The 24,194-nt window shown below is 36.7% G+C and overlaps 1 protein-coding gene across 10 annotated transcripts in view; it reads left to right on the top strand.

Annotated features, from left to right (window-relative positions):
* PEAK1 (pseudopodium enriched atypical kinase 1) overlaps positions 1-24,194 on the top strand; it is a 284,832-nt gene that overhangs the window by 84,360 nt on the left and 176,278 nt on the right. The window contains exons 1-2 of one of the 10 annotated variants that reach the window (XM_084966098.1): positions 14,394-14,466; positions 16,402-16,518. The gene's annotated coding sequence lies outside the window, so the exon portion shown is untranslated. 10 annotated transcript variants of the gene reach the window in all.

Below are 24,194 nucleotides of genomic sequence, written 5' to 3'. Positions count from 1 at the left end.
GTTTGAATTCTTTGCATATTTGGGGGTAATACTCCTTTATCAGATACGCTTTTGCTAATATTTCTCACAGTGTATAGCTTATAGTTTTTTCATTAATGATGTCTTTCACAGAGCACAGGTTTTAATTTTAGTAAAGTCCATCTTAAAGATTTCTTTGTTACTTGATCATGCTTTTGGTGTTGTATATAAAAGCCATCATCAAACCCAAGGTCACCTAGATTTTTTTCCCTATGGTATTTTCCAGGATTTTTATAGTTTTGTGTTTTACATTTAGGTCTGTGATCTATTTTGAGTTAATTTTGTATAAATTTTGTTTTCATTTTTAAAAAGTTATAAAATATTTGAAACATGTAAATTGATATGAAGACTAATATATTGACCAGTATAAAAGTGCCAAGTGGCTTTATAAAATATTCACATTTTGTTTTATAAACATACAGATTATAAAATCAGTCTCATTCCTTTCCCTATCTCAGAATTCAGTATGTTTCAAATCTATGCATATTTTTATAATATACTAAATATCTGTGTACAAGTTTTAAAATTTCACATTAACAACACTATGCATATTACACGTTTCAACAACTTATTTCAAAACTCAGCATTGTTTTTTTTTTTGTCTTTTTGCCTTTTCTAGAGCCGCTCCTGAAGCATATGGAGGTTCCCAGGCTAGGGGTCTAATTGGAGCTACAGCTGCCGGCCTACACCACAGCCACAGCAATGTGGGATCCAAGCCAGGTCTGCAACCTACACCACAGCTCACAGCAACACCAGATCCTTAACCCACTGAGCAAGGCCATGGATCGAACCCATAACCTCATGGTTCCTAGTCAGATTTGTTAACCACTGAACCATGCATGACGGAACTCCTTTTTTTTTTTTTTTTTTTTTTTTAAATTTTTTTTAGCATTGTTTTTGCAGTTTAGAGCGGTGTTGGTTTTTTTTGTTTGTTTGTTTTTTGTTTTTTGGTTTTTTTTTACTGTAGGAAAGAATATTTTCTTTAATTGTGAGCAATATGATGTTAAAGAACTAATTATTGGGAATTCCCTGATGGCTCAGCAGGTTAAGGATCTGGCATTGTCACAGCTGTGGCTCAAATTCTTTTTCTGACCTGGAAACTTCCACATACCATGAATATGGCCAAAAAAAAAAAAATTCATTAACAACTGTAATTTTGTCTTAGTTTCTTATATTAGTATAGACAGACTTAGTTCTGACTTGTGGGTTAAATTTTTAAACCCTCAAAGATTGTCTATCTTTTTTTTTTTTTTTAATTTTTATTTTAGGGCTATACCCACGGCACATGGAAGTTCCCAAGCATGGGGTCGAATCGGAGCTGCAGCTACGGCCTACACACCACAGCCACAGAAATGCCAGATCCCATCCATGTCTGCAACCTACATCACAGCTCACAGTGATGCTGGATCCTTAACGCACTGAGCAGAGCCAAGGATCAAACCCATGTCCTCATGGATACTAGTTGGGTTCATTACTGCTGAGCCACAATAGGAACTCCCATTGTCTGTCCTTAAACTTTATTATGGGATGTGTTTTTTAGACATTTACTGAATTGATTCTAAAAAGCTCTTTTTTGCTTTAGGATTTTTTCTTTTTTTTTTTTTTTTTTTGGTGTGTGGGAGGAGGTTTTTGGAATGCAAGTGACATTAGATCATTGACATGGTGTTCCCCAGCTACTTCATTAAGGATACTCAACACAAGCCAGAAGGACTTAATTATTTAAAGTGTGCTGCTGGTTGGAAAACCTACCTTTTACAGACTTCTTGGGGGCTCTTTTTAAGTTGTGGATTTTCCCAGTTTTTGAAAGAGAACACTATTTCTAAGATATATCAGAAGATCCCTACAATTCAAGGTGGAGGTAAAGTTGTAGCTCCCCCCTCTACCTCGAGCTTGGGAAAGTTACTTGATTTTACTTGGTGTGGAGCCTAATTATTTATGCCAATGTTTGCAGCAGGTTTTGTCTTGTCAAAGCAGAAGCTGTCAGATCTTTGTAGAATTTTCTGTGGCCTAAATTAAATCTGCATCACACAGGACTGCAGTCCTTAGAGAAGGCTACCATTGTCTGTTGTGTTAATTGTGCATGCTAACCTGTCACTGTTGATTTGATTATTGTTCATTTTATATCCTTTGCTGTACAGTTTGCTTTCAGTAGCAAAAAAACTTCAATTGCTACAGTTTTGTGCATTTGAAAAATAATGACCTTTCTTTTCCTCCAAGATCATTTTATTTTAGATTCCAGAATGCTGTATAATGGCATGTCCAATCCAGATTATTTTTGTATCAACATCATGAAGAATCTATTGTATTATAAAGCATCATTGGCAGATTCAGTTATAATTTAATGACAGTAGACCAAGGGAAATGAGTTTTTAAGTTTTTATACTTCCTGATCAGCTCTACTGCATATAATGCTAAAATGGTTTCTTCCTCTTTGTCCACTTCAAGGATGAAATGTGTTCCAGATTTTTTCTCTCCTCTCCTGTTTAAGATTGTGTTTACATTGGTGCTATGCTAATAATAGGGTATGGATAAATGAATCTTTTCCTACCAAATTTTCTAAAGTTCATTTTCTAAATAATACCATGATTTTATATGTTATTTCACTCATAGGAATTAGTCCATGGTAAACATTTTGTTACATGATTCTTTTTTGTGTGTGTGTGCTTTTTAGGACTGTACCTGCAGCATATGGAAGTTCCCAGGCTAGGGGTTGAATGAGAGCTGTAGCCACTGGCCTGCGCCACAGCCACAGCAATGCTAGATCCAAGCCACATCTGCAACCTACACCACAGCTCACAGCAACACCAGATCCTTAACCCACTGAGCGAGGCCAGGGATCGAACCTGCGTCCTCTTGGATACTAGTGGGATTAGTTTCCGCTGAGCCACGATGGGAATTCCTGTTACATAATTTCTATGACAAGGGTATGAATTAAAAATTGAGAGAATCTTCACAAACTATATACACTATAGTGTTCCCCCTGGGTGGGATTTTATCTTCAGAGTCTGTATGACAGGTTTTGTACTCAGGTTAATCTCAGGATGTTATAAACCCTGTTAATTTCAAACAAATCATCAAATTCTGTTTGGTCACATTGTTACTTCAGATTATTGATTATAATCTCAATGATTATACTTTCTTAATGTTTTAAAAAAATCAGTATTTACTGAATTTTTCTCTCAAATATGCAAAATGTTTTGGGCTCCTTTTAAAATAAATGATACTAACTTTATCTTAGCATACCTAGAAGCTTTTCGTTTACGAAGAGCTGTTATGACTTTCTTGTCCCAATTGAGTTTATTTGGATTTCCTTTAGACCCCTACCTATTTCCCAAACTTCGGGAGAAGAATCATGCTTCTCAATGCTGGCATCCCAAGGATTAGACCCATGTCTTAATTGGTTATTTTGTTGTCTTTATCTCATATCCCCATCTCTACTCATTTTGCTTCCTCCCTTAAACAGCTACTCTAATCTAATTAATTTATGTCTTTAGATATTTCTATATCTTTGGAAAATACATAGTAGTTTCTGTGTATAAGTTTATAATTTTCATAAATAGCTTTGAGCTATATATCTCTTTTTATTCATTTTTAAAAAATTCAGCTGTACATTTAAATGATGTATTCTTGTTGCGATGTGTAATTCTGGTTCATTATTTCTGACTGTTGTAGAATATTCTATCATGCATACTCTTATCCATAGCATGCTATGTATCCATCTTACCTATACTCTCCTACTGATGTTTATGTCCCATAAACAATACTGCAGTGATAATCTGCATTTTATTTTATGGTGATATATACTGAGGAATTGGATTGGTGCATTGTTGGGTGTCCATTATTAAGTTTTCTAAGTATTGCCAGTTTGCTCTATAGAAAGACTAGACAGTTTATATTCCTTTAAGCTGTGCGTGAGGGTTCATTGTAAGCAATGGGACCATCTAATTGACCTGAAGAATTGCTTTCATGCACATGATCCGTTAACTTCCAAATTATTTGTTTATGACTAAGATAAAACCAAAGTTGGGGAGTTCACATCATGGCTCAGCAGAAACAAATCTGACTAGCATCCATGAGGATGAAGGTTTGATCCCTGGCCTTGCTCAGTGGGTTAAGGATCTGGCGTTATCATGAGCTGTGGTGTAGGTCACAGACATGGCTTGGATCTGGCATTGCTAAGGCTGTGGTGTAGGTCGGCAGCTACAGCTCCAATTTGACCCCTAGCCTGGGAAGCTCCATATGCCCTGGGTATGGCCCTAAAAAGACAAAAAAAGAAAAAAAAGTTTGTTACTATCAGTTCTCCACTCATTTGGAACCCAGGAGTAGGAAAGCTGCCATCATTCCTAGTAGAGGTCTCTTTAAAGGGAGATTTTTGATGAGAGACTATGAAGCTGAGCCCTCATTACCAGATACCTTGGCCTGCCAGCCACATAGCAGTTAGTTCAGTAAGCTGTGAATGAACTAGATTTGTTGTGCCCGGCATGGTTCTTGTGACATAAACATGGATACCACAGACTCTCTGCTCCTGAAGCTCTTTGGTTTTAGGACTGGGTCCAGTACTTTGTGGTTATCTCTTTTTTCAGGAGACCACTCTACTTCATTAGGGAAGTTGTCTCTGGTCGTACACACTTTCATGGCAGCCCTCCTTTCTTTCTTTCTCCCTTGCTTTCTAGGATCTCACCAGTTCATCATCATATGTGACCTAGTAAAAGATTCCCTAGGAAGCTTTGTTATTAGTGTGACATTTGTATCCTAAAGTGTGATGATTGAGGTGGGAAGGATGAGATGTTGATAAGTCCTCTTGAATTGGTGAAATAGAAATCAGAAAATAATATCTAGAAGCATAGATTAAAGTATATTAATATAATGTATATTGGTAAGAATATAGATAATAGTGTTGGGCAAAATAGCAGACAAAACAATTTTCCAATCTTTATGCATCTAAGTTCTCATTGAAAAAAAAATAGATAAATACATGGATGAGGAAAACCTTGAATGTATGTTAGATACTACAGCTTGATTCCACTTATATGCCAAAACCCCAGAATTTTTTTTTAAGGCAGCATTGTTGTTGAATGAAAGAAGTAATTGATAGAGTATACTTGAGACCCTTTCTGAACAAGAACCCCTCTTTTGGGAGGAGCCAAATGTTGATGAGTGGTCTTCCAAGTCACAACACTTAAATCTCTCTTTCCTTTCAGACCGGAAGTATTGGTGCTCTGTGAACAGTGTTCATAGATCCAGAGGTTTTTTTCTAGTACTTCACTGGAAGGAGCCTGTCCACATAAGTGGCTTGATCATTAAGCTCCCAGCTACCAACACCACTGTTTCAAACCTCTATCCAGGTTTCTGGATGTTCCATCTAGCCATCTAGTGAAGTTTTTTTTGTTCTCCAAAAGATTCAATCATTAAAAACTTTGAAAGCTGAATACCAGTTGTGAGAAGGGAGCTCTCTTATAGGATTCTGAAGGGATGAAAAATATAGTGACCAAATTAAAATCTGTTATGGAGGCATATTTTAATTTGTGGATGCAGTAGATGGCCAGTTAGACACTACAAAAGACAAACTTGGTATAATCTTTTCTAAACTACAAAGGCAAAATATAGAGAAATGAAAATGATTGAAAAATAAGACAAAGGGAGGATAGGTTAAGAGATGAAATGTACAAATAATAGGAATTTCAGAGAGAGAGAAGGAGAAGATACATTGTTCAGGGAAATAAATAGAAGAAAACATTGCTGAGCCAAAATTAATACTAATGTGAAACTATATCCTACTGGACTTTCAAATTTGCAACAATAAAAAAGGAACTGAACTGATGGAGATACTGAGGGCCGATCCCTAAATTCTTCTCCCATGAAAGAACAGACTACCCAGGTTGTAAATGGAAGTGATACTGAATAAATGCTTACTGCATATGCTCCACTTCTGAGGAATAAGAGCAAGCAGAAGCAACAGGTAGAAAGTCAGCAAGATGGGAGGCTTTTTTTTCCTGGAATAAAGGGTAGTTAGGACCAGAAAGACTGCATGTTGGGGTGTGATCATTAGCGAAGATCAGAGAAGAAAGAATGATCATTATTCATAGGTGGTATAATATATTCTACCAAAAAAAACTCAGAAAATTACCTGAAAACCTATCCAAACTAATATTGTTACATGGTTGTTTGTAAACTAAGCGTATCAAAGTCAGTGATTTTTCAATATTATAGTAATACCTAGTTAGAAACTGTAATGGAACAAAAAATCCCATTAAGTATTTAGAGCCAAAAAAAACCCAGAAAGTATGGGACTTATTTTAAGGAAACTTAATTTTACACCAAAACATAAAGAGACTTGAATAAGTAGAAAGATTAAACATGTTTGTGATTAGAAAGACTCAGGAATATATGGATTCTTTCCAGATCTGTGAATTTAATGCCATTCTAGTCAAAATCCTAACCAACTTTTTTCATCCAGGGGTGGAGTAGGTAGGGAAATTTAACAAAGTTTTCTAAAATGAACCTAGAACCATAAGTTTAAGAGAAAAATTTTGAAGGAATAGAGTTATGAAGTTGGAATTGTATGACCATGTATTAGAAGATTTTTTTTTTTTTTTTTTTTTTGTTGTTGTTGTTGTTGTCTTTTTGCCATTTCTTGGGCCGCTCCTGCAGCATATGGAGGTTCCCAGGCTAGGAGTCAAATCAGAGCCACAGCCACTGGCATACTCCAGAGCCACAGCAACACAGGATCTGAGCCGGGTCTGTGACCTACACCACAGCTCATGCCAACGCCAGATTCTTAACCCACTGAGGAAGGCCAGGGATCGAACCCTCAACCTCATGGTTCCTAGTCGGATGCGTTAACCACTGTGCCACGACGGGAACTCCAGAAGATTTTTTTTTTTAACCTGCAGTAATTAAAACCATATGATGATGACCATAATAGAATAAACTACAGTTTGGAAAAAGACATATTAGTATATGAAAGTGATATCATTTCATCTCATTGGGAGAAAGAATTGGTAAACAAATGGTACTTGGAAAATTGGCTTAGAAATTGGAAGACTAAAATTATAGTTGTACTTCACATCAGAAACTAAGATTTTGGATGGATAAGATAATGTAATATTCTTAAAATGGAATAGTAGAATTTGAGTAAATACGTATGTAAATATATGATCACATAGGAGTTCCCATCGTGGCTCAATGGTTAACGAATCTGACTAGGAACCATGAGGTTGCGGGTTCAATCCCTGGTCTCGCTCAGTGGGTTAAGGATCCTGTGTTGCCGTGAGCTGTGGTGTAGGTCGCAGACACGGCTTGGATCCCGCATTGCTGTGGCTATGGCCGGTGGCTATAGCTCTGATTAGACCCCTAGCCTGGGAACCTCCATGTGCCATGGGTGCAATCCTAGAAAATTTAAATATATATATATATATATATATGTATATGTATACACACACACACACACACATGATCAAATAGTAGAGAAAGCCTTTCTTATTTTTAATATTTAAGAAAATATTTCTTCTTATATATATATTTATTTATTAAAGGAAATAGTTATATAACCAAAAAGAAGAAAAAATACCCAGAATGCCAACCAGTCAGAGACCACCTTGATAGCATGTTGGTTGTATACTGAAGAGTTCTTTCAAATGTAGAATGAAACAAAGACACCACATATAAAAATGATTGATTTGGCTGTACAAAAATTATACCATTAAAAAAATTAATAGACCAGTGTTAAGCATGAACAAATATATTTGCCACATGATAAAAATTTGACACCTTTAATGCAAGAAGAGTGCTCATAAATCAGTAAGCAAGTGAATACCTGAATAGGGAAATGGGCAGTGATGAATATGCAGTTTGTCAAAGAGAACATTTTTTTTCGTTAACCCACTGAGCAAGGGCAGGGATCGAACCCGCAACCTCATGGTTCCTAGTCAGATTCGCTAACCACTGTGCCACGACGGGAACTCCGAGAACATTTAAACAACCAATAAACATGGGAAAATTTTGTCAATCTCATCAGCAAACAAAAAAATTTTAAGGAAAACAATTAAATACCTTTTTTTTTTTTTAAATTGAGGCACATTTTAAAATCTACCAGATTGCTAAAGCTTTTTAAATTGAAAATACCAGTGTGGAAGATGATGCTTGGAAACAACTACTGTCATTAATAAATTTTATATTTTTCTCAAATTTTTGTCTTAAATATTTTAACAAAATAAAACAAATTAAACAAATAGAAAATATTGTATGATGGTATGCATTATTTTTTGGTTCAGAAAAAATTATCAACTCTTGCGTTTCAGTGAAAAAGGGCCCAGATACCTATTGTTGGTGAGGAGAAATGTAGTAGTACTATATCACTAGGGGTGGAATAAATTGATATAGCCATTCTCTAGGGTAGTTTAGAAAAGTGTGTTAAAATTGTTGATGATATACATAACTTTTGAGCCAACAATTTTACTTAAAATAATTTATCCCTGTAGAAAAGACCAGGAGTTCCTGTTATGGCTCAGTGATAACAAACCCACCTAGTATCCATGAGGATGTGGCTTTGATCCCTGGCTTTGCTCAGTGGGTTAAGTGTCTGGCATTGCCGTGAGCTGCTGTGTAGGTAGCAGACATGACTCAGATCTGGCATTGCTGTGGCTGTGGTGTAGGCCAGCAGCTGCAGCTCTGATTTGACCCCTAGCTTGGGAACTTCCATATGCCACAAGTGCAGCCCTAAAAAGACCCCCCCAAAAAATTAATTAATTAATTATCAGAACTATGCAAGAAGACATATTTCAAGGATATTTGGTGTATACAAGGATTTTCAAATGTTTGCAAGGGTATTTATGATACTATAAATTAAGAACCTAAATATACAAAATAGAAAAGTGAATATACTGTGGACTCTATCTATAATAGAATGCTATGCAAAAATTAGGAATGCTGTACTAGGTAGTAGTAAATGACAAAAGCTGAGTATAAATTTTAGGTACATTCTGATCCCAGGTAATTATTCAGCCATTTATTCACAAATACTTAGTGACAATCCAGGCATTGTTCTAGAATCTAAATACCCTTTCTTTGCTTTCATGGAACCTACATTCTAGTCAGGAGAGACAGAATAGTAAACAAATAATCAGTCAGCTGGTGATAATACTCTCCCGAAAAAATATAACAAACAGAGTAAGGTAGATAGGGAATACCAAGGAAAGGGATCAAGAAGTTTGCTGTTGACAAAGTGAGTCAGGGGAGTCTCTGAAAAGTGACCTTTGAATTGAGACCTGAAAAAAAGCTAGAGAGAAGAAAGCGATTTTTTTATCTGACGGGTGGGGGTGGGGTGGGGGCAGGGGGAGAGTATTCTTGATAGCAGGAACTGCAGGTCCAAAGACTTCAGTCAGAGATGAGTTATGTGTTCCAGCAAAAGGTTGGAGATCAGAAGTTTCCATCGTGGCTCAGTGGTTAATGAATCCGACTAGGAACCATGAGGTTGCGAGTTCGATCCCTGGCCTTGCTCAGTGGGTTAAGGATATGGCATTGCTGTAGCTGTGGTGTAGGCCAGTGGCTACAGCTCCGATTAGACCCCTAGCCTGGGAACCTCCATATGCTACGGGAGTGGCCCTAGAAAAGGCAAAAAGACAAAAAAAAAAAAAAAAAAAAAAAAAGTTGGAGATCAGTATAGCCAACACAGATAAACCAAGGGAGAAAGTGTATAGGAAATAAGCTAAGAAAAATAGAGATTACGGATGCAAATGGAGGGCCAGAACAGTTATCTTATAGGTTGTTGTAAGCACATTGACCTTTATCCTAAGACTCTGAGACGGGATGCCATTGTAGGATTTTTGAGCAGAGAAATGAAATATAAATGATGTTTAAAAAGATCATTTTGGCTTTTTTGTGTAGAGTAGACTGGAGAGGAACAGGGTTTGGAGAATAGAGATAATTTAAGACGCTATTGTAATAACCTTGTCAATAGATAATGCTAGTTTGGACAAGTGGGAAGAAGTTTGATTCTGGATTTGTAGCATGTGCCCACAAACCCTTCTTTGAAGAAATAACTGTTTACATGTTGATGTATGTATTTAATTATCTCTATTTGGTGGGGTTGCTGATGACCTCTTTTTTTACTTATACAGATCTATGTTTTCCAAAGTTTCTGTAATGATTGCTTTTTGAATCAGAAAAAAAGGTGACTTTTGCTTTTACTGTGTTTTTTCCCATGATTTCAAAGTTTTATACACGTATAAAAATTTGAGTTGTATTTCTTTCCTTTTAGTGTTAGGCATTTCCTTCTCTCTGGTGATTCAGACAGTGAGTAGGCCCAGCCCTTAAAATAGAACCAAGATGTTAGTTAACTGACTAGCAAAACTGATTGAGGAAAGAAACTGTATCTTTTTTCAAGCTGGAAAGGACTGTAGTCAGCATTTTCCCCATCATCCTTGTTTTCTTTTGGGAAGTAAGCTTTTAGAAGCCTCCTTTATTACTTTTTTTTTTTTTTAATAAGTTTGGTGCTGTAAGGATACATTTTTACTTACGTGTTCTGCTGTTCTTGTGTCATCACTGATGCATAATCACTGATGCAGTGATGAAAAACTGCTCTGTAGATCAACAGAATGGTCATGTCTAGGTCATCCTTGCTCATCAGTGTGAGTCTTATTGCCGATTTCCTTAAGACTGTTTGTACAGATCATTAGAATATGCTATGAATTTTCTCCTCTGATTTACTTTTCTTATTTGCTTGATTATATCAAATATTAAAACGATTATACACCAGCTCACTCTAACCTAGGTAAAAGTTGTACTCATCCAGAGCATTTTGATTGGCAGAGAGGGAAAAAAGAAAAAAAAAGACCAGATTCAGACTTGGCTATAGATTATCTGGGTGATTGAGTTCTTAAATGATAAGACAAAACTGTTATTATCTGGAAGCATAACTTTAGTTTTGTATTAGTGGAAAATAGTAGCCCTTGCTTTGATTGGCAGTGTTTAGTCATCTAACATACCTAGAAAATGGAGATTCTGGATTTTTGCTCTTAGCAGTGCCTCTCCAGGTGATGGAAGGAGCAGAGCAACCAAGATAAAATTTTGTTTTGCTTTGTAATTTGGTTTGAAATCATGCTTTACTAGTAAATTGCAAATATATATTGGCACTTAATTTTATAAGCAGCAAAATCACTTCATAGCCCATTGGCTATATACATTAATAAAAATAAATATGATTTTTAAAAGAAAAATATCTTACATTTTATTTTATTTTATATTTTGTCTTTTTAGGGGTATACTTGTGGCATATGAAGGTTCCCAGGTAAGGGCTTGAATCAGAGTTGTAGACACCAGCCTACGCCACAGCCACAGCAATGCAGGATCCGAGCGAGCCGCATCTTCGTCTTTGACCTACACCCACAGCTCGCAGCAACACTGGATCCTTAACTCACTGAGCAAGGCCAGGGATTGAACCTGCGCCCTTGTGGATCTGCTGAGTCATGACGGGAACTCCCCATTTTAGATTATGAGGAAATGTAATATATGAACTACTGTTTACCTAGTCTAAAAACGTTCCTGTACTTTTTATGTCTTTATACACCTGTTAAGCAACTTTGGTGGTAAATAAATGTTTTGCCATGTCTGACTTATTTTTCTTTGCCTAATTGGCATGTAGATTGAAGTTTTCCAATGATCTAAAACTTGTGTTTTTGTCATTTCCTGAATGTTTAAGTGAATATAATTCCTTTGCTTCAAAAATAATTATCTTGCCTATTGTGTTTATGCTTTCTGAATTTCTTAATTACTCTTCTGTGAATTTTGTGTGGCACTATGGAAAGAAAATCTCCCATCACTCAGACCCTATTAAATCCCAGCTCTGCTAATGAATAGCTGTCAGAATTCAGTTTCCTCATCAATAAAACTATATTATAGATTTGTTGTGATATTCTCTAGCTTTATGCCTAGTATGTGGTGGTAGGCAGCCGGTAAATATTCCTTGTCCTTTTTTCTTTTTTTTTTTTTTTTGTCTTTTTGTCTTTTGTTGTTGTTGTTGCCATTTCTTGGGCCGCTCCCGCAGCATATGGAGGTTCCCAGGCTATGGGTTGAATCGGAGCTGTAGCCACCGGCCTACGCCAGAGCCACAGCAACGTGGGATCCGAGCCGCGTCTGCAACCTACATCACAGCTCACGGCAACGCCAGATCGTTAACCCACTGAGCAAGGGCAGGGACCAAACCCGCAACCTCATGGTTCCTAGTCGGATTCGTTAACCACTGCGCCACGACGGGAACTCCCCCTTTTTTCTTTATTTATGTTTTATATTTGATTCCTTGTTGACTGGAACCTTTGGTGACTTTTGTTGCGGTATAAGATAATTTTTGTACAGAACGCTGTTGATGGCAGAAATAAAAGAATGTCAGTTACTGAATTTATTCTACATGGTGTTAGATCCTTAACTAAGGTCTTGCTTTTTCATTCTTTTTAAATATGTTTAAAGTGCAGTTTCTTAGTATATTCAAAACATGTACGCCAGATACACTGCAAGTTCTACCTTTGCTAGAAGCTTTGTAAGTATTGTATCTAATCCCTACAACTGTATAAGGTAGATATTTTTTTTTTCATTAAAGAGAAAACTGAGGATAATATCTGGAAAGCTTTTTAAATGTGTATATAATAATAAACCAATAATTATGGATTAAAATCCATATGGTATGCTGTAAACTGACCTGCCTAGAGAGTGAAGCTTCTGTTATCAGGCTAGAGTCATCTCCACTGGACAGCAGAGTAGTAGTTGTCAAGAAGCTGTGAGAGAGTTAGTTGAGCCTTTGCTGTTAGATATGATATTAAAGCATCCTTAAAGTCACTGCGAACTGTTACTGTTTGAGGGCCTTGCCCTTTTCCTATAATATGTTTATCAATTAATTCTTAAATTTTCAGAGTGCGAGTATCTTCCTTAATTTTAACCATTTTATCTTTGGCTTTTGCAGTAGCATTGTTTTTTCCTCTTAAAACAGATTCTTTTTAATGATTCTGATTATATCAAAAGGAAACTCTAATGGTTTTTTCAAAGTTGGTATAGTGTTTTAGTTTTTCAGGATTCACATAACAGAATTCCAGTAACAATCTATATGCTTAATTTCTTTCTGTTAAATATGAATATTTAATTATGGTCTTAGTGCATTGTGTTGTTACTGACGTAATGTTCCACTAATGTTTGAAACTGGTCAGTTGTTACATATATTTATATGTAAGTTGTAAAGGGAACTTGTTTCATAATTATCTGACTTTTATTCACAAATAATAGTATGAATGTTCAGGAGATGCAGACAGATGTTTTGATTATATTAGAGCCAAGTTTGAGTTTTTATCTTATTGGTGTGGGAATTTCCACTGATTCATTGGGTTATTTCTTTATTTAGCTGACTGGTTTCAGTTTAAATATACCCTTGCCCCAACAATGATTTACTAATTTAAAACAGTAATCTGATGAGTGCAGGGACTAGTTTAACATCCAAATATTTGATTCTATAGTTACTAAAAAATCAACATAAATTATTTACCATTGTGTTCGTAATTATTTAGGAACACTTTTTAGTATCAAAATCTTTGGTCCTTTTTTCTAAAGTCCTGGTTACTTATTTTCAGTCTTTTCAGAATATAGTTTGTCCAATAGTATTATTGATTACTATTGGAAAACAATAGTATTATTGATTATCATTGGAAAACAATGAGCCCTATCAGAAGTATTTGGATTTTCTTTGTGTATTCTGAATGCCTACTTTGCCTACTTTAAATGATAGTCAAGTATCATTATTATTGTGATAAATATCCTTGAATGTATTTGTTAAATATATTTACTTGAGGCAAATAATAGTGGAACCCTTGGGGATTATTTTGCCTTACTAAACTTAATTTCTGAGGGTTTTTAAAATACAGGGTATATAGTTTTTCTCTATACCCTAAAGAAATAGTTTTTCTTCTGTCTTTCTTTAGCAGGAGCTCATTTGTCACTGGTAATTTTTCTAAGTGCATCCCAAATGACAGGCTGCTTCCTAAACAGAATTTCAAGAGTATAGATCCTGGAGTTCCTGCTGTGATACAACGGGATCGGGAGTGGTGTCTTGGGAGTGCTGGGATGCAGGTTCATTACAGCACAATGGGTTAAGGCTCTGGTATTGCTACAGCTGTGGCTGAGGTTGCAGCTGTGGCTCAGGTTTGATCCCTGGTCCGGGAACTCCGTAGGTCTTGAGATGGCCAAAAAAAAAAAAAAGAGTATAGACCCTGATTGATTCTGTTTTGGGGTAAATGAGGTGTTATCAGTTTCAGAACCATCTTATTATTTAGGGAGTTGTCTTTCTGCCATTACTAGGCTATTGGATTAGGAGCCAAGAATGACTTTTTTTCTCCTAGATTACCAGTCAGGAAGTTTCTATGACAAAGGAAATATTCCCCACATTCAGAGAATGCTGTCATCAGATGGAAGGTACAAATTGAAATAAAGGAGAGAGGGAATCTCAGAACAAAACTTTCTAACACTATGTTTCATTTATGCCAGGAGAAAAATGTAGATTAATTTTCATTCTAATGAAGTGGCTATAACTTTTTTTTTAAAATGGTTCTGGCATTTCTGTTTTTAATTGGAAATATTTTGTGTCTTTTTTTCCCTCTTTATTTAAAAATTCTGTATTATCTGTTTGAAAGATTATCCAGACTGGAGTATTGTGGGTTTTTTATTATAAGAGAATAGTTGAAAGTATTTGTTACTAAGTTTTAGAGAGTCTCTTTATCATAATTAACAGGCCACTAATGAGAGAGTTTATTATATCATTCTTTAAAATCCAATGATGAGTCTAGGGGGTGGGGGGCAAAGAGGGAAGCAGGAGGAGGATATTAAGCGCTTAAGATAGATGGCTGAAGTGGCTTAGGAAATGGGGAGATTTTATCTCTTATGATCTGTGGATAATATTTTGAGATCATATTTCTCTTAAATTTAGAACATTTCAATAGGCAAATTCGAACTATATAGTATTAGATTTCTAAATTGTGTAAGTTAGATGTAGTCTTACGGCTATAGTTTATTATTTTTTATTTTATTTTATTTTATTTTTTTGTCTTTTTGCCTTTTATAGGGCCGCTCCCTCAGCATATGGAGGTTCCCAGGCTAGGGGGCTGATCAGAGCTGTAGCCACCGACCTGTGCCAGAGCCACAGCAATGCGGGATCCAAGCCGCATCTGCAACCTACACCACAGCTCATGGCAACACCGGATCCTTAACCCACTGAGCAAGACCAGGGATTGAACCCGCAACCTCATGGTTCCTAGTTGGATTCGTTAAGCACTGTGCCACGACGGGAACTCCTATAGTTTATTTTTTTAAGTTATAGTTTATACCAGTTCTCTGTTATATTCATACTATACCTTATATTTGGAACTTTTAAAAAATCTTTATCTTTCAGAACTACTTTAACTTCAAGTAACTTAACAAAATTTATTTATTTATTTATTTATTTATTTATTTATTTATTTTAGGGCCACATCCGTGTCATATGGAAGTTCCTAAGCTAGAAGTCGAATTGGACCTGTAGCTGCTGGCCTACACCACAGCCGCAGCATCGTGGGATCGGAACTGTGTCTGTGACCTATACCACTGGATCATTAATCTACTGAGCAAGGCCAGGGATCAAACCTGTGTTCCTGGGTTCAATCCTAGTCGGGTTTGTTACTGCTGAGCCACGATGGAAACTCTCAATTTATGTTGATTATATTCATGTCCAAAGAATCTTAGTCACTAAGAGGGAAAGATATAAAAAAGCACTGATGAGGAAGCAGCTGGATTTTCAGATCCCAGTTAGAAAAATCATCTCTAACTTAAAAGTTGAGAAAATTTGATCTGTATATTATTGAAAGGAAATAGATCCAAAGACCTCGAAAATATCTTTTTAAAATAACCTCCAAAATGGAAAGGGAGCACTTCTTGAGAACTTTAATTTGCCCAGAAAATATAGACTTTACAAGAAGGTTAACTGCTTCGGGCTCTTCTGTGGCACTATCGCTGCTCATTTATCCTGTCTGTAAAAAAGTACTCAGCTCCACCTATTTGCCATGGTCACCCTAAGGCAAGGGCTTTCAGAATGTATTCTAGCTGTTTTTTTTTTTTTTTCTCTCTCTCTTTTGTCTCCCATATTGTCTTCAGATTTTACTCTGTTTGGGACTAAGGAACTGAAATCAATTTGTTACAGCTACTCTACACCAAATTGCCTTATAAACACTAGTGGGACAAATATTTCAGGATTTTTCTATATGGATTATGGATATAATTTAAAAATTATTTTTAGACAGTAAGGAAGATACACTGTGGATCAGTTTAATAATGCATTTACTTAGCAAACATTTATTGAGCTCATATTCCAATAACCAGGTACTGGGAGTACAGAGATATATAAGACGTGATTCCTGCCCTCGAGGAGCTCATTGTCTGCCTCCAGAGTTTTAAACTTTGGCACAAAGAAATAAGAGGCTCAACTAGCTAGGCTGGGTAAGGTTGTTTAACTCCTGGATATGAAAAGCAATGAACTGCAGAGGCAAAACACAGGTTGTTCAGTTTTGCTGTTCTGTTTTATTTTGTCTAGAAGAACTTAGAAAATAAAATTCTAGTAAACAGTGGAATTGTTCCTCTCTAGAGAGTTTGCAGTGATTATTAAATGTTTTAATATACATTTCCCCACGGCCTGCTGTTTGCAAACATCATGCTCAATGTTAGGGATATAAAGTTTAAGAAACAATGTTTTATTCTTCAAGCGGACAGAAGGAGAGAGAGCTTTATATAAAATAATTACAATACGGTAGGGATAGATAGTTCATTACCAGATTTTGTACCAAGTGATCTCTCTTGGTTGCAGTGATACTAGGGAATATGGAGAGACTAGGGTCAGGAGGTCAGAAGTCTCCTGGACAGCCATTCTTGCCTAGGAGAATCTTCCCAAAGTTGTTCTTTACTTTTACATCATGTATCAGCAATTTCAATGATGATTACCAAGAAAAAAATCAAAATATATCATAAAACATGAGAATATTTTTTTTTTTACAAAGAGGCATTTTGGTTATCATATTAAAACCTCCTATATTGGTCTTATAGTTGACCCCTAAAAGATATTTTCTATTGGGAGCAGCTTCTGATTTTGCAAATAAAATGAATAATGAAAAAATAAAATAAAGCACCATCTATAGTGATATTGCCAAAAATGGCAGTTTGCTTTGCTCTAGTTGGGTGCACCTATAAATTTGGTATTATAAGGCCGTTAGGGCAAATAGCCTTGTCCGGTAAAACTGCTTTTTGAGTGGTCTGGATGATGTACCAAATTAGACAACAGAGGTCTACCAGAGATACACATCTGATGTTTTTATTTCATTTCTCAGTTGGCTGAAGTGGTTTGTATTATTCTTTCTTATTCCTTAATTATATTAAGTTATACTTAAAAAACAATGAAATACTTCAAAGAACATTTTAGCTCTATGTTTTAGGTCTGTTTATTAGCTGAAGTGTACTTTTCCATTAATATCATGAGCTACTACTCCTAGAATCTTATACATCCAAGAAACTTTTCGTATCTGATAGTTGTAGCCAGTTTTGATTCTCTTTACTTTCTTTTATTTAGGAACCTTCTTTTTTGTCTTTTGTCTTTTTAGGGCCACACTTGTGTGGCATATGGAGGTTCCCAGGCTAGGGGTGGAATCAGAGCTAAAGCTGCCAGCCTATACCACAGCCACAGCAATGCCAGATCTGAGCCACATTTGTGACCTACACCACAGCTCATGGCAATGCCAGATCCTTAACCCACTGAGGGAGGCCAGGGATCGAACCCACGTCCTCAAGAATCCTAGTCGGGTTCATTAACCACTGAGCCACAATAGGAACTCCATATTTTGGAACTTTCAAAATTAGTTAACACTTGGGTTACTTTAGAGATACTAGTTTTAAGTACTAAGTAAAACTTACTTTTCCTATTATTAATGTCTTCTTAAGGCCAGAATAAATATATGTCTAATTATAAGAATGACATTTAAGATATTATGAATGTGATTAATTTAAACTTATGGAGCTGTTAAATTCAAATTCACTTGTTACATAGTACACATGAAATTTTGGCTTTCACTATTTGTTGCCAAACTGTTAGGGTTAATAAGGAGTACAAGACTGAGAGTGTCGGGAGACCCTGTTCTTCTGACTGTTTCTAACCTGCTCTGGGACCACATGCTAATCCTTCAGGACCTTGTGCCACTTCTTCTGTGACCAGGGGCTCTCTACCTGAGTGGGTAATTATGTGGAGGAAATGAAACATAATAGCATAATAGTCAAAATATAAATTTTTCTCTACTATGGCAAACAAATATAAGTATGTAAGGTACAAATGTTAACTGTGATTGTATTTGGCATAATGGGATTGACGATAAGAAGTGGTTCGTTTTTAAAAAAAGAACTTGTCTTTATCTTCCAGCTTCTCCACAATAAAGGCATTTTTTCTTTGATTTTCTATTTATAAAAACAATGCATACTTATTAAAAATTGAAACATGATGATTATATACATTAGAAAGTGAAATCTGGAGTTCCCATCCTGGCTTAGTGGAAATGAATCTGACTAGGATCCATGAGGACGCAGGTTTTATCCCTGGCCTTGCTCAGTGGGTTAAGGATCTGGCATTTCTATGAGCTGTGGTGTGGGTTACAGGTGTGGCTCAGATCTGGCATTGCTGTGGCTGTGGCATAGGTCATTGGCTCAGCTCCAACTGGACCCCTAGCCTGGGAACCTCCATATGCCACGGGTGAGGCCCTAAAAAAAAAAAAAAAAAAAAAAAGTGAAATCTACTGAAATTTCTCAAAGTTAATTACTATGAACTGTTTATCTCTTTTACTTGTTTTTATATGCATAGAGTAAGCTTTAGTTATTATTGTTAAAACAAAAATAATTTCCTGTGCACATTATTTTGCATCTTTCTTTTTTTTTTTTTTACTAAGGTATCTTGAACATTTTTCCATCTCTGTACACACGACTTTAATAGCTATATGGTTACTTTACAGTGTACCTGTACTCTTCTTTCATTTATTCAGTTGAATGCCTGTTGTGCTCAAGGCACCATGCTGGGGAAACTGTGATGAATAATACATGAAGCTTATGTTTTAAAGCAAAGACAGACATTAATGATGATTAATTTCTCAATTGATTATTTGTTTAAAAATATAATGTGCACTAGGAAAAAGCAGTATGGAGAGCCACGTGTATGCCTACCAGAGGAACTCAACCAGGTCTGGAACCAGGGGGGAGCTTCCAGAGAACTTATGACCAGAAATCTAAAGATGGCTATGGGTGAATTAGGTCATGGCTGAGAAAAGACTGGTACCTAGATGAGTAGTAGTCATGTATTTCTCATTTAACTAAAGTAAAAAGCCATAAGCCTCTTGTGTGGTTACACATGCTCACAGAGAAAAACAAAGTTGGTAAAATATATCTCAAAGTGTAAAAATGTTGTGGTGGTATTACAGGTACCTTTCTTTTTTTAACAGACTTTTTAAGAGCAGCATTAGCATTACAGAAAAATTGAGAAGATGGTTTAGAGAGTTCCCATATACCCCCCAACACGCACATACACACACTCCCTCCACTCTCTCTCTCACACACACATTTTCTCCTATTAACATCTTACAATAGTATAGACATTTATTACAATTCATAAACCAATGTTGGTATGTTATTATTAACTACCCAGTGTTTATTCAAGTTTCCTTAGTTTCTACCCATACTTTTTCTGTCCCAAGATCCCATCCAAGATACCACACTACATTTCATTTTCATGTCTGTTTACACTCCTTTTGGCTGTGACAGTTTTTTCTGACTTTATTTTCAATGTTTTGGACAGTTTTGAGGCATGCTAGTATTTGTAGAATATCCCTCTTTAGGGATTTATCTGATGTTTTTTTCATGATCGTAATATGGCAGTGTGAGTTTTGGGGAGGTGCTGTTCTCACCACATCATATCAAGGGTACATGGCTCATCACTGTTGATGTTATTCTTGATCACCTGGCTGAAGTAGTATATGTCAGATTTCTCTGTCGTAAAGTTACTTTGCTCCCTTCTTTCCATGTACTGCCCTTTGCAAGGAAGTCTCTCTGCACAACCTACACTTAAAGAGGCAGAGTTACACTTAGCTTCCTTAAGGCAAGAGTATCTGCATAAATTACTTGGAATCCTTCTGCACAGAAGATTTGTCTTTTTTCCTCCATTTATTTACATATTCAATCATGAGTATGAACCCATGGAGATATATTTTGTGCTTTGCATTTTAATCTAATACTGCTTTAGTGCTCAAATTGTTCAGGCTTTAAGCCATTAAATTGTCTTTCAGTTGCCTCCTGTGCGCCCCCCTCGGACATAGTCCCATCAAGGTTTTGTTTGCTTATTTTCTAAGCATGTCCTTATTTTCTGACACTACAAGATGCTCTAGGCTTATCTTGTGTAGTTCCTGCCACAAACCTAGAATCAGCCATTTTTCCAACTTTGCCTTGCTTCCTTTAATTGGGGAATGGTATTAGAAACCAAGATTTGGGTGCTCTTTTATTTTTCTGTTGCTGTTTTTTTTTTTTTTTTTTTTTCCTGGTTCCGGTTTTCTACCTCTCTCTCCTGTACCCTCTCCCCCCCCAACCCCCTTATTTCCCTTAGGACCTCTGGTGAAACAAACACGAATTCTGCCATGGCAAATTTAGGTTGGCTCATTAAATATCTGTTTTCAACTACCTTCTCCCTCCTTTCCTTCTCCTCTTTAAGCCAGGGCTAACCATGTGATACAGTGCTGGATAGGGAGATACAACAACAGATGTCCTGGGAAGGGCTTTCTTTGCAAAATCAAAAGTCAAAACCTGAAGTGAGATATCTTTGGGCCCTTCCACCTCCTTCATGTCAGGAAAATAGACTTGCTACCTGGATGTTCAGCATGAATATAAAAGCAAATGCTAGGAAAGGCACAGGGGGGTGGTAGACGTTCTGTGGTCATTGCTGATTTAGGGTTGAACCATCCCTGGTCTGCCCAGCTCCAGACAGCTTGTTGCTTAAAATGAAATAAACTTCTGTGTGTTTAAAATGTTGTGACTCTGTCTTCCTGTAGTGGCTGCTGCTGAGCACACTGTCTTGGCCAATTCATATGTCACTTTGATTGGTAAAATTAGTATTTATTTATTTATTTATTTATTTTGTCTTTTTGTCTTTTTTGTTGTTGTTGTTGTTGTTGTTGTTGTTATTGTTGCTATTTCTTGGGCCGCTCCCTCGGCATATGGAAGTTCCCAGGCTAGGGGTCGAATCGGAGCTGTAGCCACCAGCCTACGCCAGAGCCACAGCAACGTGGGATCCGAGCCGCGTCTGCAACCTACACCACAGCTCACGGCAACGCCGGATCGTTAACCCACTGAGCAAGGGCAGGGACCAAACCCGCAACCTCATGGTTCCTAGTCGGATTCGTTAACCACTGCGCCACGACAGGAACTCCCTATTTATTTATTTAAGACATATTTGTTGAAGACCAACTACATGTTAGGCGCCCTATCACGGGGAAAAAGAGAGGAACTCTGTTGATACTATCCCCTTTCCTACTGAACCCAGGTTTAATAATGGTATGTAGAACAGGATAACTATATGAGGAACTGTGATTTAAAAGAGAATATAGTACTATTTGTTGTTTACTTGGTCACAGTTACTCATCATCTGTCACTTTGAGTTATCTCACTCTGTTCTCTGTATCTGTGAATGGTTTCGCAGTTTACCTAGTTCCAGGACAGAAACATAAGAATAGTTCTACCCTCTTCCTTTTATCTAAATCTCCATGTCCATTTTGTTGCCACAGGCTGTTTTCTTACCTTGTAAATATTTTTTGTCCATCTTTTAAAATTCTTTTGTTCCTCTACTAGCTCTGAACCTCATAAATTTGTCTCATACAGATCAAAATAACCCTTCATACCTATTCTCCTGACCCCAGTTCCTTTCTTTCCACACCATTGGCAGAACAGCCTTTCTAAAAGGTGGATAAAACCTCTTCAGTAAAATCATGTATTGACTTTGCATAGTCTCTAGTGTAAAGTTCAAATTTTTTCTCTTAAAAGCCATTCAGCATTTGACCCTTCTTGGCTCCAGCTTCATCCTATGACAGTGTCCCCACACACAAAGCACTCCATGGGACAGACTGCACCCCCGCCGACTTCATACCACACAGCTAAATAATTCTGTCTTTAGTTTTATGTGTCCTTATTCAGCCAGAAATTCTTATTACTCCCAATTCCTTTTAGGGGCTCACTAGGTGTTTCAGAAGACCTTCCCTAATTGTCCCCTATCCCTCTCAAAGATCCCTTTACTCAACCTTTGTTATCACATAATTGGCTGTTATATTCACAATATCTCTTGAATTCATCTACTTTCCATCTCCATTAACACCACTTTGTTTATTCTAGACTAACATCATCATAACCTATTTAAATGATCTCTCTGCTCTACTTTAGTTAGCTTGTAAAATATATTCTATACCCAGTATTCAGTGATCTTTGCAAACTTTAGATCTGATCATTATGGCTCTGTGTTTAAAAATCCTTCCTTGCTTTCCTAATGATCTTAGGCTACAAACTAAATCCTAACATGGCCTGTAATGTACAACACAGATTGGCTCCTGCAAACCTACTTCTCTAGCTTTACTTGTCTTCTTTTCATTCTTTAAACATACTGTGCTCCCTCTCATCTTGGGGACTTTGCATGTGTCATTCTTCTGTCTGAAACATTCATCACTTAGATCTCAATACTTCCTCAGAGTATCTCCTTCCAGGGCTAGGTCAGATTCCTTTGTTATGTGTTTTACTTACTCTGCCTTTTGTATAAACTTGTAGAATTGAGCAAGATGTAGAGCATATAGTTCATTCAATTTTTAACAATGATTATAGCTCCTTTTTTTTTTTTTTTTTTTTTGTCTTTTTCTAGGGCTGCACCATATGCGGCATATGGAGGTTCCCAGGCTAGGGGTCTAATTTGAACTGTAGCTGCTGGCCTAAGCCAAAGCCACAGCAATGCCAGATCTGAGCCATGTCTGTGACCTACACCACAGCTCATGGCAATGCCAGATCCTTAACCCACTGAGCAAGGCCAGGGATCGAACCCACAACCTCATGGTTCCTAGTCAGATTTGTTAACCACTGAGCCATGACAGAAACTCTTATGGCTCCTCTCTTTAAAAGTAGTTTTTCTGTATCCACTCTTCTAGAAAACCTTCCTTCCATACAAACTTTCACTTCACTCATCCTATTAGATTCGTGTCCTGTCTGGACTTAATGATCAGTTCCTTTAATATGGCTCTTGTCAGAACTCTAGATTGTTTTGCATAAAACCTTTTATATAGCCCAACCCATTTTTCTCTCCAATTTTTAAGTTTTGGTTTATTTTGTCTTTCATGTTTTGCTAAGAAACTCATCACAGAGAAAGTTAGCAATTGTTTACTTTGTTTAGAAAACTTATGAGTAGTAAAAACTCTTCTTAAATGGGTACTGTGACCAAGCTAGGAATATAAAAGATTTTAAAAGGAATGATTCAGGGCCAGTATTCCATTTTTCACTACCCTGACCCCCAGGCCTAAACCTAGCAGTTAGAACTTTGTGCAATTTTGTAAACTGCTGACAGACATTCAGATTTGATCACAATTTTTTTCTTTTAAAAAATTTTATTATATTTGATTTACAGTGTTCTGTCAATTCTGCTTTACAGCAAAATGACCCAGTTTTTTATACACACACACACACACACACACACACACACATTCTTTTTTTCCACATTATGTTCCATCACAAATGATCAGATGTATTTCCTTGGGTTATACAGCAGAATCTCATTGCTTATCCACTCCAAATGCAGTAGTTTGCATCTACTAACCCCAAACTCCCAGTCCCTCCCACTTCCATCCCCTCCCTCTTGGCAACCACAAGTCTATTTCCCATGTCCATGAGTTTGTTTCTTTTTTGTAGATAGGGTCATTTGTGCCATATGTTAGATTCCAGATATAAGTGATATCATATGGTATTTGTCTTTCTCTTTCTTACTTAGTTCACTTAGTATGAGAGTCTGTAGTTCCATCCATGTTGCTGCAAATGGCATTATTTTGTTCTTTTTTATGGCTGAGTAGTATTCCATATGT

This window comes from Sus scrofa, chromosome 7, assembly GCF_054392235.1.
Source record: "Sus scrofa isolate SSC_HxYL_T2T_F1_AM1 chromosome 7, Sscrofa_HxYL_maternal_Yorkshire_Landrace_v2.0, whole genome shotgun sequence".
Classification (NCBI taxonomy): domain Eukaryota; kingdom Metazoa; phylum Chordata; class Mammalia; order Artiodactyla; family Suidae; genus Sus; species Sus scrofa.
This window is presented reverse-complemented; position numbering and strand designations above follow the sequence as displayed.